Genomic DNA, 13,745 nt, shown 5'->3' with positions numbered 1-13,745 from the left:
GCTAGCTGTCACTCCAAAAGGCAGTGAAGGCCAATTCACTGGATGTTTTCAAGAGAGAGTTAGATTTAACTCTTAGGGCTAAAGGAATCAAGGGATATGGGGAAGAAGCAGGAATGGGGTACTGATGTTAGATGATCAGCCATGATCATATTCCATGGCGGTGTGAGATGCAAATGTGAGTGCTCACAATCACGATGCTCGAGACAATCTAGAGAAACAAGTATTTTATTTGCAAGTCTGCAGAGTTGGGTGCCTTCCCTCTCAAGACACACCGAGGTCGGGAAAATCCCTTCTTTTTATTCACTTCACTTTACAATTGTCACACCTTAAATTCCTCCCCTCTGGACTCCTTCCAATCGGAGCACTGATGCGCACAATCTAACGACACCGCCCCTGTTGCCTCCCACATCATACATCGCATGTGCATTTAAATGAGGCATCTTGTCATGCGGGGCGTTTTTGCAATATTCATTTATCTTACTAGGCAGGCGCAATACAGAGTAGTTCATGCCCTCTCCCCTAGTGCTCTGGTCATCTTGCCCTCTCTCCTAGTTCTTTGGATATCTTGCCCTTATCCTCGGAATGTCACTATTTATTCTTTGGATATCTTGCCCTCTTTCCTAGTTCTTTGGATATCTTGCCCTTATCCTTGGAATGTCACCAGTTCCTTGGATATCTTGCCCTTATCCTCGGAATGTCACTATTTATTCTTGCGGTTCTTATCTAGCCGAGCACAGTCGGGTCAGCTATTTCTCATGGTCCTTAGTTTAAATCAATTAACCCTTTTTACTTCTCTCTCACAGCGGTGTTTATCTCGGAGGGCCGAATGGCCCACTCCTGCACCTATTTTTCTATGTTCTATATCCTGCTTCTATGTCTGTATGGAGTTTATACATTCCACCTGTGATCGTGTCGTTTTTCTCTGAGTGCTCCGGTCTCCTCCCACACTCCAAAGATGTGTAGGTTGTAGGATAATTGGCTTTGGTAAAATTGCAAATTGTGCCTAGTGTGCAGGATAGTGCTAGTGTATGATTTGATCGGCTGGTCGGCATGAACTGGGTGGGTGTAGGGCCTGTTTCCGCACTGTTCAATAAGTTCAATAAATACTACAGGTTAGTGTTCATAGTGATGAATCAAGTCTGATCATTCGAGGAAGCCATGCTCAAAGAGCTTTGGATCCCAAGTGTTTGCATGACTGTGTTAGGCTCTGGCTACTGTGGAGATCGTTATTATATTTGTTTTCTCTTGGTCCATGGTCAATGTTTCTCAAAATAATGTTGTCACTCACTGTTGACCTACATCTGGCCCAGATTTCTTTCTTTGGCAAAACACCATGTATGGGGACATGATGTTCTCACCTTTGAAAACAACATTTTGTGTGTAAACCTAAATATTGATTGTTTGAGCTTTACCAGATCTACCACCAAGAAGTTCAAGAGAAGCCGGGATGTGGAAACACTACCACCTGCAGGTACTCCTTCAAGAATCATACCAATTTGATAATATATCGCTGCACTTTAACTGCTGAGTCTAAATCTTGTAACTCCTCATCCAAAAGCAAGGTTGGAAAACCTTCACCAGAAAACCTCACTGATTCAAGATGGTGGCACCATTGTTTATCCATGGGCAATTTGAGATGGGAAGGGTCTCGACCAGAAATGTCACCTCTTCCCTTTCTCCCGAGATGCTGCCTGTCCGCTGAGTTACTCCAGCTTTTTGTGTCTATCTTTGGAATGGGCAATATATGCTTGCCTTGATCACGGTGCTTATATTCTGTAAAATTGTTTTAAAGTGAAACAAGTATCATACATCATCTAAGCTACTGAAATTAACGTCTGGTATTTGAAAAGTGAGAGACTTGGCTGCCTCATCCTTTGCTCTACAATAAGGATCATGTGCACAGTATCTGGACTCATGCACGTTGAGCTTATTGTGTTCTTTGATCTCCAACATTACCATCAGTTTATTATTCCGATATGATACGTGAAGTTCCGTTCTCAGTCTCCTTCCTTGATTTCTTGGAAATCACATTACAAGCTCAATCCTGAATGTTCCTTCTTCAATGTGAATAGTTTTGCACCAGAGATTCCCAGGAGTAAGTGGGCATGTTGTATCATTTGAAAGAAGCTATTTGCACACCCTTGAATCTTTTTCTCTGTCTGCCTGGTAATTTCCTCCCATGATATAATTCAGAACAAAGTGCCAGTTTCAGGAACCTGGTTTTGGGCATGTGAAAGTGTAGCCTGCATATAGTAGTTGATGCATTATAAATAGGGTCGGTGCTGGGGATGTTGGCCTGAGAAAGGATATGTGCACTGGATTCCTTCCAGTGAATTTGTGAGAAAATGGCAGTGTTGATGCCATTTTTCAAAGTTTTGAGATGCCTGTTGTTGTTGTTGTTCAGGTTTCGGAAACACAGGAAGATAGGGATCATGGATTTTATACCATCTCTGAGGTTTTGCTCTTCAAATACCATTTACATAAATCAATAGGGGTGGCACAGTGGCACAGCAGTAAAATTGCTGCTTTACAGCAACAGAGACCCAGGTTCGATCCTGACCACGGGTGCTGTCTGTACGAAGTTTGAACGTTCTCCCTGTGACGGTATGAGTTTTCTCCGGGTGCTTCTGTTTCTTTCCACAATGCAAGGTTGTACAGGTTTGTAGGTTAATTAGCTTCTCTAAATTGAAAAATATCTCTAGTATGTAGGATGATGCTAGTGTATGGGGTGACCACTGGTTAGCACGGACTCGGTGGGCTGAAGGACTTGTTTCCGCTGTAGTGAGTCCAAACGAGCGATATTATCCAAAGACTATTGTCGGTAAAACCCGTGACAAACGCAACGTACTTACTCGTGGACTAATACTAACTTCGCTCCCTAATCTAATCTCTACTCTAGTTTGGCGCCAGGCACTCAAATACCTCGCGCTCCCGCACCACGTGACCCGTAAACCAATCCGAGGGTTCTAGACTATCTGGCCAATCCGTATGTCCCTACATGACCCCCCCCAGATCCCTCGAAACCATACCTCACGGGCGCCCGAACCTCCCGCCCGGAACGTGTACGGAGGGGGGAAACCGATACCCCCAGCGTGACAGGAGGCGGGGTGGACGCCGCCGCTGGAGGCGATGGGGGGTCCACTGGAGCGGATGGTGCAGGTGACGGGGGGCACTTGATCGGCAACGGCGGCCCGGGCCCAACCATAGGCGGCGGAAGCCCGAGAGGTGGCAAACAGGGCGCCGCTGGCGGGACCAGTGCAGCGGCCACCGGCCGGCCCCGGCGCGGAGGCTGAGCCACCGACACGGGGAGGTCCTGGTCCAAATGGACAGGCTTGAGCCGGGATACCGAAACGAGCTCCTGGCGATTTCCCACCTGCATGGTGAAGGTGACAGTCCCTCTTTTCAGCACCTGGAACGGGCCCTGGTAAACCGGCTGAAGAGGGGGGCGGTGGGAATCTTTCCGAAGAAACACGAAATCACAGCCCCGCAAGTCAGACGGAACGTGAACTGCTGTGCTTCCGTGACTGGAGGTCGGGACTGGAGCCAGAGAACCCACCCGTGCCCGGAGGGAGCCCAAAACTGACGTGACGGATGGCGGCAAGGCGGGAGTGGAAGGGAGAATGTCACCCGGCACCCGCAGGGGCGAACCGTAGACGAGCTCGGCCGAGGATGTGCCCAGCTCAGCCTTTGGGGCCGTACGAATGCCGAGGAGGACCCAAGGCAACTGGTCAGCCCAATCGTAGCCGGTCAGGCGAGCACAGAGGGACGCCTTCGGCTGCCGATGGAAGCGCTCAACCATCCCGTTGGCTTGGGGATGATAGGCGGTGGGCTGCTGTAAGCGAGACCCATACAGCTGCGCCAGCGCGGCCCAGAGGGACGAGGTGAACTGGGCCTCCCGATCCGTGGTGATGATAGCCGGGACGCCGAAACGGGCCACCCAATGCAACGCCAGGGCCCGTGCACAGGAGGCCGCCGACAACAGGAGCGCCTCCGGCCAACGCGTGAACTGATCAACCACCGTCAGCAAATGAGTATAACCCCTAGAATAGGGCAATGGACCCACCAAATCCACATGGATGTGGAAAAAACGGACGGGGGAACCTCGAATCTCTGGTATGGAGGCTGGACATGGCGATGAACTTTGGAGGTCTGGCACGGAATGCAGGCGCGTGCCCAGGCCGCCACCTGCTTCCGCAGGCCATGCCAGACAAACCGGTCAGCCACCATGGCAGAAGTCGCCCTGATGGACGGATGTGCCAGGCCATGAATGGCCTCAAAAACCTTACGCCGCAGGGCGTCAGGCACCACCGGGCGAGGGCGTGGAAGGGAAACGTCACACCACAACTTGGTACCTGTGGGGCCACACGCCACCTGCTCCAAACGCAGTCCCGAGGCTGTGGAGGCGTACACCCCGGCAGTCCCTTCCAGGCGCTGAGCCTCCGCTAGCTCCTGGAAATCCACCTGTTTACCTACCACGGCTACAGAGGGAATGGCCGGCTGGGACAGGGCATCAGCAACAGCATTAAGCCTACCCGCAATATGACGGACATCGGTGGTAAACTCCGAAATCAGGGTGAGGTGCCGCTGCTGGCGAGCCGACCACGGATCAGAAACCTTAGCAAATGCGAATGTCAGAGGTTTGTGATCCGTGTAGGCCACAAAAGAACGGCCCTCCAAAAAATAACGGAAGTGGCGGACTGCTAAATAAAGGGCCAGGAGCTCCCTATCAAACGCACTATACTTGAGCTCCACTCGAGAGAGCTGCCTGCTGAAAAACGCCAGGGGCTGCCAGTGACCGTCGACCTGCTGCTCCAAAACTCCACCCACCGCCACGTCTGAGGCGTCCACCGTCAGAGCCGTGGGGGCGGAGGAGCTCGGGTGTACGAGCATGGGGGCATTGGCGAGGGCCTGTTTGACCGCAACAAAAGCCGTCTCTGCAGTTGCGGACCATACCAACTCAGCGGGGTTACCCGCGAGGCATTGAAAAAGGGGGCGCATGACCCGAGCTGCTGCAGGTACGAACCGATGATAAAAGTTCACCATGCCCACGAATTCCTGCAAGCCCTTGATGGTAGTAGGGCGTGGAAAAGAGCGGACCGCGTCCACCTTAGCTGGCAAAGAGGTGGCTCCGGCCGATGTAACCCGGTGACCCATAAAATCCACCGCTGACAGGCCGAATTGGCATTTGTCCGGATGGAGAATCAGGCCGTGGTCTTGCAGCCTCTGGAACACCGTGCGGAGGTGAAATAAGTGCTCCTGGACCGAACGGCTGGCAATCAAAATATCATCAAGGTAAATAAACACAAACGGCAACCCTCGACCCACCCGTTCCATCAGACGCTGGAATGACGAGCAGCATTTTTAAGGCCAAAAGGCATACGCAACCACTCAAACAACCCAAACGGAGTAATGGTAGCCGTCTTTGGAATGTCCGGCGGGCGGACCGGGATCTGATGATATCCCCGCACCAAATCGATTTTTGAAAAAATTGTAGCCCCCTCCAGGCTGGCTGAGCAGTCCTGTATGTGCGGAATCGGGTAGCGGTCCGGCCGTGTTGCCGCGTTGAGTCGACGGAAATCCCCACATGGTCTCCACCCCCCAGACGCTTTGGAAACCATATGCAAGGGGGAGGCCCACGGACTACTCGAAGGCCGAATAATTCCCAGCCTCTCTAAGTTTAGGAACTCCTCTCGAGCCATGGCCAGCTTGTCGGGTGGGAGGCGCCATGCCCGGGCAAAAACCGGCGGCCCCTCGGTCGGGATGAAATGAACGACCCCGTGCTTCTCGGGCTGGGTGGGGCGGCGCTTGTAAGAGCCTCCGGCCCGGTACCCTGGGGCCGTACACCAGCCGAGGGTTGCAGGCCCCTCCCGCGGACGTCCATAGGAAACGCCCATAGGAAATCTGCACCCAAAATGGCCTGGCCCACATCCGCAACGATGAAATCCCAACGGTAAGTCCTGGACTCGAAGAACAGGGACATGGTCCTTTTACCGTAAGTGCGGATGGTGCTACCGTTCACTGCAATGAGGGGCGGGCCCTTCCCCCCGCTCGGACTTCGCGGTCATAGGGGGGCACAATACTCACGACCGCTCCCGTATCCACTAGAAAAACAATCCCGGTACCTTGGTCCGTCACGTAGAGGCGGCAATTACGGCCAATCGAGACTGCCTCTACATTCGATCGGCCCAGGCATTTCCCAGAAACGAACACGGGGCTCTGCAGCTTCGTGCCTCACTGCCCCACCGCTGATGGAAAGAGCACCAGCCACGCCTATCCGGCCCTGTTGTTCGAGCCCACTGCCAATGAACAGGCGCCGCAGCCCTCTCTTGGCGGGCCGACTGCGAAATAGCGGCCGATGTGTCGCTCTCCCGGCCGCTCCCCCGACTGCCGCTGGGCCTCGAGACCTCTTCAAAAGAGACGTCCGCCAACACCAACCTGACGTCCCCAGGTAGCTTCTCCCGAAAGGCCGCTTCGAACACTATGCACGGCTGATGGTCGCCCATCAAAGTCAGCATCTCGGACATCAACTCCGACGGCAGCCGCTGCCCTAGCTCTGGCAAATGGAGGAGCCTCAGAGCCCGCTGGTTCTGGGTCCAGCCGAAAGTCCTCAGCAGGAGCCTCTTGAGCCCCACATACTGCCCCGTTTGGGGTGGACTAGTCAGGTACTGACTGACCCGCGCAGCCACCTCCGCCTGCAGACAGCTCACCAGGTGATGGTACTTCTCCTGGTCTTCCTCCACCCTTTTAAGATGGAACTGCGATTCCGCCTGCACAAACCACAGGTGCGGCTGATGGGCCCAGAACGGCGGTAGATGAATCTCGCCCGCGCTCGCTCCCACCTGCGACATGCTGCTGCTTCGATTCTTACGTTCGAGGTCACCAATGTAGTGAGTCCAAACGAGCGATATTATCCAAAGACTTTATTGTCGGTAAAACCCGTGACAAACGCAACGTACTTACTCTTGGACTAACACCAACTTCGCTCCCTAATCTAATCTCTACTCTAGTTTGGCGCCAGGCACTCAAATACCTCGCGCTCCCGCACCACGTGACCCGTAAACCAATCCGAGGGTTCTAGACTATCTGGCCAATCCGTATGTCCCTACACCGCGCTGTATCTCTAAAGTCTAAAATCTATCAAAGGTTGTGCTTAAAAAATGAAAGCAAAGCTGAATTTCACAACAAAGTTTGAGTTGCAAGGAGCTGATAACTGAGATAATCCATTGTGACAGCAAAAAAATGTCAATGCCCTGCCTATTGACCTCAATCACTTTGACAGGTAGAACAAGTGATCTTTGTCCTCTTAGGCGAAGGAAAGGGTAGTAAGTCACCTTAATTTATACTAGTGATACTTCCTCAGGCACTGCATTTGTCCTGTTCTATGTGTGCAGCAAGCGAAGGCAGATGGAGGAGGTTCATTGTGATGGCGAAGGAAGAAAAAAACAAGAATTATTAACGGCATCACCATCTTTTGACCTGAGATAACTTTAACACTTTGGAAATTTAATTGCAATATTTCAGGCACATGATTGATTTTATAGATTACAATCTTGCTGAACCATTTAATCCAAAAACGTTGGTGCATATGCGCATATATTTGAAAGAAAGAATCATCGATAGCAGTTGCCATAGGAACAGGTTTTCCCTGATTGAAAGAACTGGTTCCAGGCTCTAACCTGCTGCCTGAGCTTCACCAGAGAAATCTGACGGTGGCTGATTATCCAAAGCATCTGGACCACTCTAAGGCTTAACAATTGTAGCAGGAGGTGTTTACATTTAAAAAAATCTTATTTTTTAACTGGTTGCCAAACATTTTAACTCCCCTTCCCATTCCCACACTGACCTTTCTGTCCTGGGCTTCCACCACTGTCAGAGTGAGACCGCATGCCATTTGGAGGAACAGCACCTCATATTTTGCTTGATAGACACAAAATGCTGGAGTAACTCAGCGGGACAGGCAGCATCTCTGGAGAGAAGGATCTTCAGACTGAAGAATAATAATAATAATAAATTTTATTTGTCATATGTAGGTTGGCACAGGGTCAATGGTACAATGAAATGTATTTGACAAGACAATGGGTCACCTCAGCAGTAATATTCCAAGGATAAATAAGATTAAAGAAATGACATTAGTAAGGTAAAAAGACAATATTAAAAATAGGTAAAAAGATAATATTAAAAATAATCAACATATATGATTTGAAATGTGTTTATGAGTTCAGAAACCTGATGGCCTGATGGTAGAAACTGTTCTTAAGTCTGGTAGTACGCGCAGCCATACTCCTGTATCGTCTGCCTGACGGTAACAAGGAGAACAGCCTGTGTGCTGGGTGGCTGTGGTCCTTGATGTTGCTGCATGCCTTCCACAGGCACCGCCCGTAGAAAATGTCCTGAATGGCCGGGAGACAGTTGCCAATGATGTGCTGTGCCATCTTCATCACTCTCTGTAGTGATTTGTGGCTGTGAGCAGAACAGTTCCCGTACCAGACTGTAATGCAGCCCGTCAGCCTCGTGATTTCAGATTTCCTCTTGGCTAAAAATAAATCAGACAGTCAGTGTCTTCAGATGTACATGTCCCTTTCTGCACCCTTAACTGGTCACTGCACACATCTAACCATTATGTGCTCACACATAATTGAAGGGTATTAATATGCACACTGTGCGTTCTTTTACAGTTGCCTAGTTTTCAGAGTGTCTTTGTGGCCAGAGATTGCCTAGACAGCTATCATTCCTCATGCAACAATGCATAGCTCTGATCGGCTATGCAATTGGTAAAAAAAAATATTGTCATTTTAAACACATAACCTGTGCTAATTATATGGTTGTATCAGGCTGAGAATTTGTGTACGAGCTGTCACTTCCATCCTGTCATACTTAATTGACCATAATGGCTTTGTCCTATCTGTTCTGAGCATTAATAAGACGTTGCCATTAGCACACATTTTATGCACAGACAGCCCAGGTTTTAACTCCTTTCAGTGATAAATTTCCAGAGAAATTCAAAGTCCATAGTAACAGTCAAATGTCTCAGTCAAATTTCCATTATAGAGCCAATAATCACTGTGTGACATTAATACAAGAGGATTAGCTGGTGCATTGACTTAGAACGAATTTTCTTGTGTAACCTGAGGGTCACATCAAACCAGGGCTGTTGAAGTGAATGTCATTGTTTTCTCCTGATCATTGTAGAAGGTAAGCAAAATAGGTTCAGATTGTCTCAGGCCATTCCTAGGAGATGTTACGGAAAGCACAGCTAAATGTAAATCTGAACACATTGACAGCCCTGTTCAATAATTTAAATTTAAATTTTAAAATCATTGAAAACATTAGCGACGCAGTGGTGCTGGTTTCCGACGGGCACGGTGAAAGACGCACCACACATCTCTGTCCTCCATACAGCTGGCAAGCTCTTTTTTTGTCTCAACATATGCGTCTTCCATCAACGTCTTCAGCATCATCTTGTTTGGTCGTCCCGGGTTCCGTCTTCCATGGGTGGGTTCCCGCAGCGCAACCTTGTTTGCTGGTATTTCTGGATGGCGGTGGCAATGACCAGCGAGCCTCATCCTTCTCGACCTGATCTTCATGGTCAGAAATGGGATCTCCCCATAGAGCTGTGCATGCTGATGTGGTCCCTACAACTGACATTTTGAACTTTTCTGAGCATTTGGGTGTAGATAACATCGAGAGACCTGGAGAGTGCTCGAGAGTGCTCGAGTGACAGTTCCTGCCTCACACCAGTACAATAATATCGTCTCCACAGTTGCATGGAAGAATCTCAGTTTGAGATGTTATTGAGGGCTTTCCATGCGAGCGCTTTCCGGAACTTGATGTCATTCTCCGAGCTCTGCATCCTCGCTCCCAGGTCTTCCACTTTCTTGAGAGATCCACTAGCTGGGCCGGACAGCCGCGCCTGTGCAGTTGGGGGAGGGTTGGCGTGCCCGGCAGTGGCGCGCCTGCGCAGCAGCGCCGGGAGGACCGGCGCCCGTCCTGGCATGACCCACGCCTGACCTTCCTCCCGTGATGCACCGCGGCGGTAGTGAGAAAGTCAAAGAAGATGGCTGCTGGCAGGACGAACATGGGGCAGCGCCCTGCGGCCGCTCTCCTGATGCTGGCCGCCGCGATGGCCGCCCGGGGCCGGGGTGAGTAGCTCCCTCTCCCCTTTACTCTCCCCCATCGCCCGCCCTCGGCCAAATGCTTCACATTACAATTTGTAGGTCCTTGGAAACAACAACATTCTGAGACAGTCCGAGTGCTCTTATTAAGGTTTGGAAACAATGAACTGGGATCTGTTCCATGGACTTAGGCTCATGGACTCTGACCTAACTAACTTAAATAGCTGCATGTGCTGGAAGAAAAGTACTTATTCCTTAATAGGATGTTCAATTGTTGGCAAAGCTGATATTTATTGTCCACCCCTAACCAATCCCAAACCAGTTAAGAGGCAATCACTTCAGTGAAAGTGGAGTCACACAAAGGGCAGGATAGGTGAGGAGGGTAGGTTTCATGGTTTGGTTCAAATGCAAGGGTTATTTAAGTATAAACTGGGATCTGGCCACAACAGCCCTGGATTTACCCTGGGATCTTGCTGTGTGCTTTTGGAGTGGGGGAGGAGAGGGTGATAGACCAATGCAGGAGAGATTTAGACCCAACGTGTCCACAGGTCGTCTAGTATTTCCTACAACTACATGGTTTCTGTAGTAGTCCAAAATATTTTTTATGAAGTTATGAAGTCAACATTAGTAATAGGAGAGGCAGGTTGACATCTACCTATGAGTAAGAATTTTCTATTTTAACTCTGAGTTTAATTTTCTAAAGTAATATAGGTATTAAAGATCACGAGAACTTTGAAACTGATGAATCCTCTCATTTGCAGAGTCTTTTCAGCTGCGACTGAATGCAGGTTAAAACAGGGACAGATGGCATGAAAGCTTCCTTTCTTAGGTGAAGACTAAGTCTCCAAGACACATGAAAACGGCCAGTTTTTAATTCAGTTCCCGAGGGGCGAAAGCATGTCAAACAAAACAGACTTAATCTGGACCTAATTAGCACTAATCTGCCAATCATGCTTTGGGAATGGGGGAAAAATAAGACGGATAAATGAGTGGAAATATGATCCCGATGTGGCCAAGGTGCCTTTTTATATTTGTACTATGTCACGGGTTACTTGATATTACCTTGGATAGACTCATTTTTTAACCCCTTGCATGGCGCACAGGGATTTCCTGTCTGTATCCTATTGCAACGATGTAATTCAAAATCATAACCAGCATATATACATTAGCAAACAATGTCAGACAGAAATACAGATGAGGACAGTTATGGCATGACATCAGATGATTTATTGAGAACCAGTTATAATTAAGTGCCAGGAGATTTGAACCCTTTAGCATACCAATGTGGGGTAATTAAAATCAATGCCACAGAAGGACTTTTTTAACTTGTTCGTTCTTTAAAGAGATTGATGTATATTTCTTTTACCAATACACTAAAAATGTTTATACTGGCACAAAATTCAGTAAGTGGTCAAAATGGCAAAATAGTCTCCTCCTGAGCACTAAACTTCTATGTTTTATGAGTAACTTTAATTCCTTTGTACCATGTGAGCATTTACTATTCATCCCTCATTACCTCTCGAATATAATGGCTGGATCATTTCAGAGGCTCATTAACATTGAATTACCTTGGTGGTTCTAGAGCCACATATCGGCCAGGCTAGATAAGGATAGAAGATTCCCTCCTTGAAAGGATATGTGATTTTTATAACAATTGCGATACCATTACTGATATGACCTTAGCTTTTATTCAAGATTTTTATTTAATTGATCGAATCAATGAGTCTCCCAGCTTTTTTGATAGGATTTAAATTCGTACCACCAGTTAGTTTAACAATCCAGTTTCCTCACTGCTTCTTCGTAGCCATACATAGGGATCATTTGTAAGGGTGTCATTTGTAAGGGTATTTGGGATATGCGTATCTTGTCTCCCATGTGTTACCCCCCTCCACTTGGTGGTTAAACAGCCAAACCTGCTTTGAATGACAAATAGCAACCCACCATCTCTGTCCTTCTCCTCAATAGTAATTGTTCACTATCAACACCCTTTGGCATCACCTTGCTCTGTTTAAAGTCATGTGAAACATAAATTGCCTGTTATCTAAATTAATTGTAGCGTCCTTGATGGGGACAACAGGGGACAAGATTTGGGCATGGAGCGAATCAAGGACAGAATACAAATAACAAGAGAGTTAGGGATTTACAAAGTGCGACAGTGTGTGTTTGCTTGGGCAGCTTACACCCCAGCGGTATGAATATTGACTTCTCTAACTTCAAGTAACCCTTGATTTCCCGACCCGAAACGTCACCCATCCTTTTTTTCCCCGAGATGTTGCCCGACCCACTGAGTTACTCCAGCATTTCGTGTCTATCCGCCTGAATGACATCCTGAATGACACCCCTTTGGGGTTTTGAAGAAAGAAAGACGATCATATTGAAACACATTGGATTCCTTCAGCAATTGATTGGGTGGGCACTGAGAAGCTGTTCCATCTAATGGAGGTATCAAAAACTAACAGGCACAGTTTCAAAATGAGAATTTGTCTTTCTTCTCCTATGTCAGGAACTGCCTTCCTGAGGGGCATAGATAAGGTGAATGCCATCAGCCTTTTCCCCCAGGGTAGGGGAATCAAAGCACTAAAGGGAATAGGTTTAAGGTCAAGAGGTTAAGATTTAATCGCGACCTTAGGAGCAACGTTTGCACACAGAGGGTGGTACGTATATGGAATGAGCTGCCAGAGGAAGTGGTTGAGCCATGTACAAGAACAACATTGAAGAGACATTTGGACAGCGCATGGGAAGCAATGGTTTAGAGGGATACGGATCGAACACGGGCAAATGAGATGGTGTAGATGGGCATCTTGGTCAGCATGGACATGCTGGGCCAAAGGCCCTGCTTCAGTGCTGTTGAAGTCGATGACTCTATGACTTAGGCAGCAAAGATCTGGCTCCACGTTTATTGATGTCAGGAATATATTTACATTATGTTTGAATCGCATTAAATTATTTGTTGAGAGGGAGAAAGCACAGATCTCCACACAAGAGTAAAATATTTTAAATTCTTTTGACAGTTCCACAAGACAATGTGTGGAAACATAACTGCTGCATACTGCTTCCATTTTAGAACATCTTTGTTCCTGGAAGTTCAAAAACCTAAGGGATACAAATATGAAGAGGAATCAATGAACAATTATCAAGATATCACAAAATGCTGGAGTAACTTAGCGGGCCAGGCACCATCTCAGTAGAGAAGGAACGGGTGACGTTTCGGGTCGAGACCCTTCTTCAGTCTGAAGAAGGGTCTCGACCCGAAACGTCACCCATTCCTTCTCTCCTGAGATGCTGCCTGGCCCACTGAGTTACTCCAGCATTTTGTGATACCTTCGATTTGTACCAGCATCTGCAGTTATTTTCCAACACAATTATCAAGATATAATACTGTAAACCACCCAGCTAAAGAAAGCTGGAGTTGGACTGTGCTACAAATTTTGACGTGCGAGTCCTGATGATGATGAGAGTGATATTTCAAGTCAAGTTTACTGTTACATGCACAACTACAGTAGGTATGGGCACAATGAAAAGCTTGCTTGCAGCAACAGCACAGGCACATAGACTCAGACAACAGGGTGGTGCAATGGTAGCATTGCGGCCTTACAGCGTCAGGGATCTGCGTTTGATCCTGACTACAGGTAC

The 13,745-nt window shown here is 48.2% G+C and overlaps 1 long non-coding RNA gene across 1 annotated transcript in view; it reads right to left on the bottom strand.

The window, feature by feature from the left end:
- The window catches only part of LOC144596201 (uncharacterized), a 35,377-nt gene extending 26,904 nt beyond the window's left edge, over positions 1-8,473 (bottom strand). The window contains exons 1-2 of the long non-coding RNA XR_013547576.1: positions 8,227-8,473; positions 7,844-7,987 (exon numbers count right to left, since the gene is read on the bottom strand). This is a non-coding gene — a long non-coding RNA (uncharacterized LOC144596201). The remainder of the gene's footprint in view (positions 1-7,843; positions 7,988-8,226) is intronic.
- Between the last annotated feature and the right edge of the window lie 5,272 nt (positions 8,474-13,745).

Source organism: Rhinoraja longicauda, chromosome 8, assembly GCF_053455715.1.
Source record: "Rhinoraja longicauda isolate Sanriku21f chromosome 8, sRhiLon1.1, whole genome shotgun sequence".
Taxonomy (NCBI): Eukaryota; Metazoa; Chordata; class Chondrichthyes; order Rajiformes; family Arhynchobatidae; genus Rhinoraja; species Rhinoraja longicauda.
This window is presented reverse-complemented; position numbering and strand designations above follow the sequence as displayed.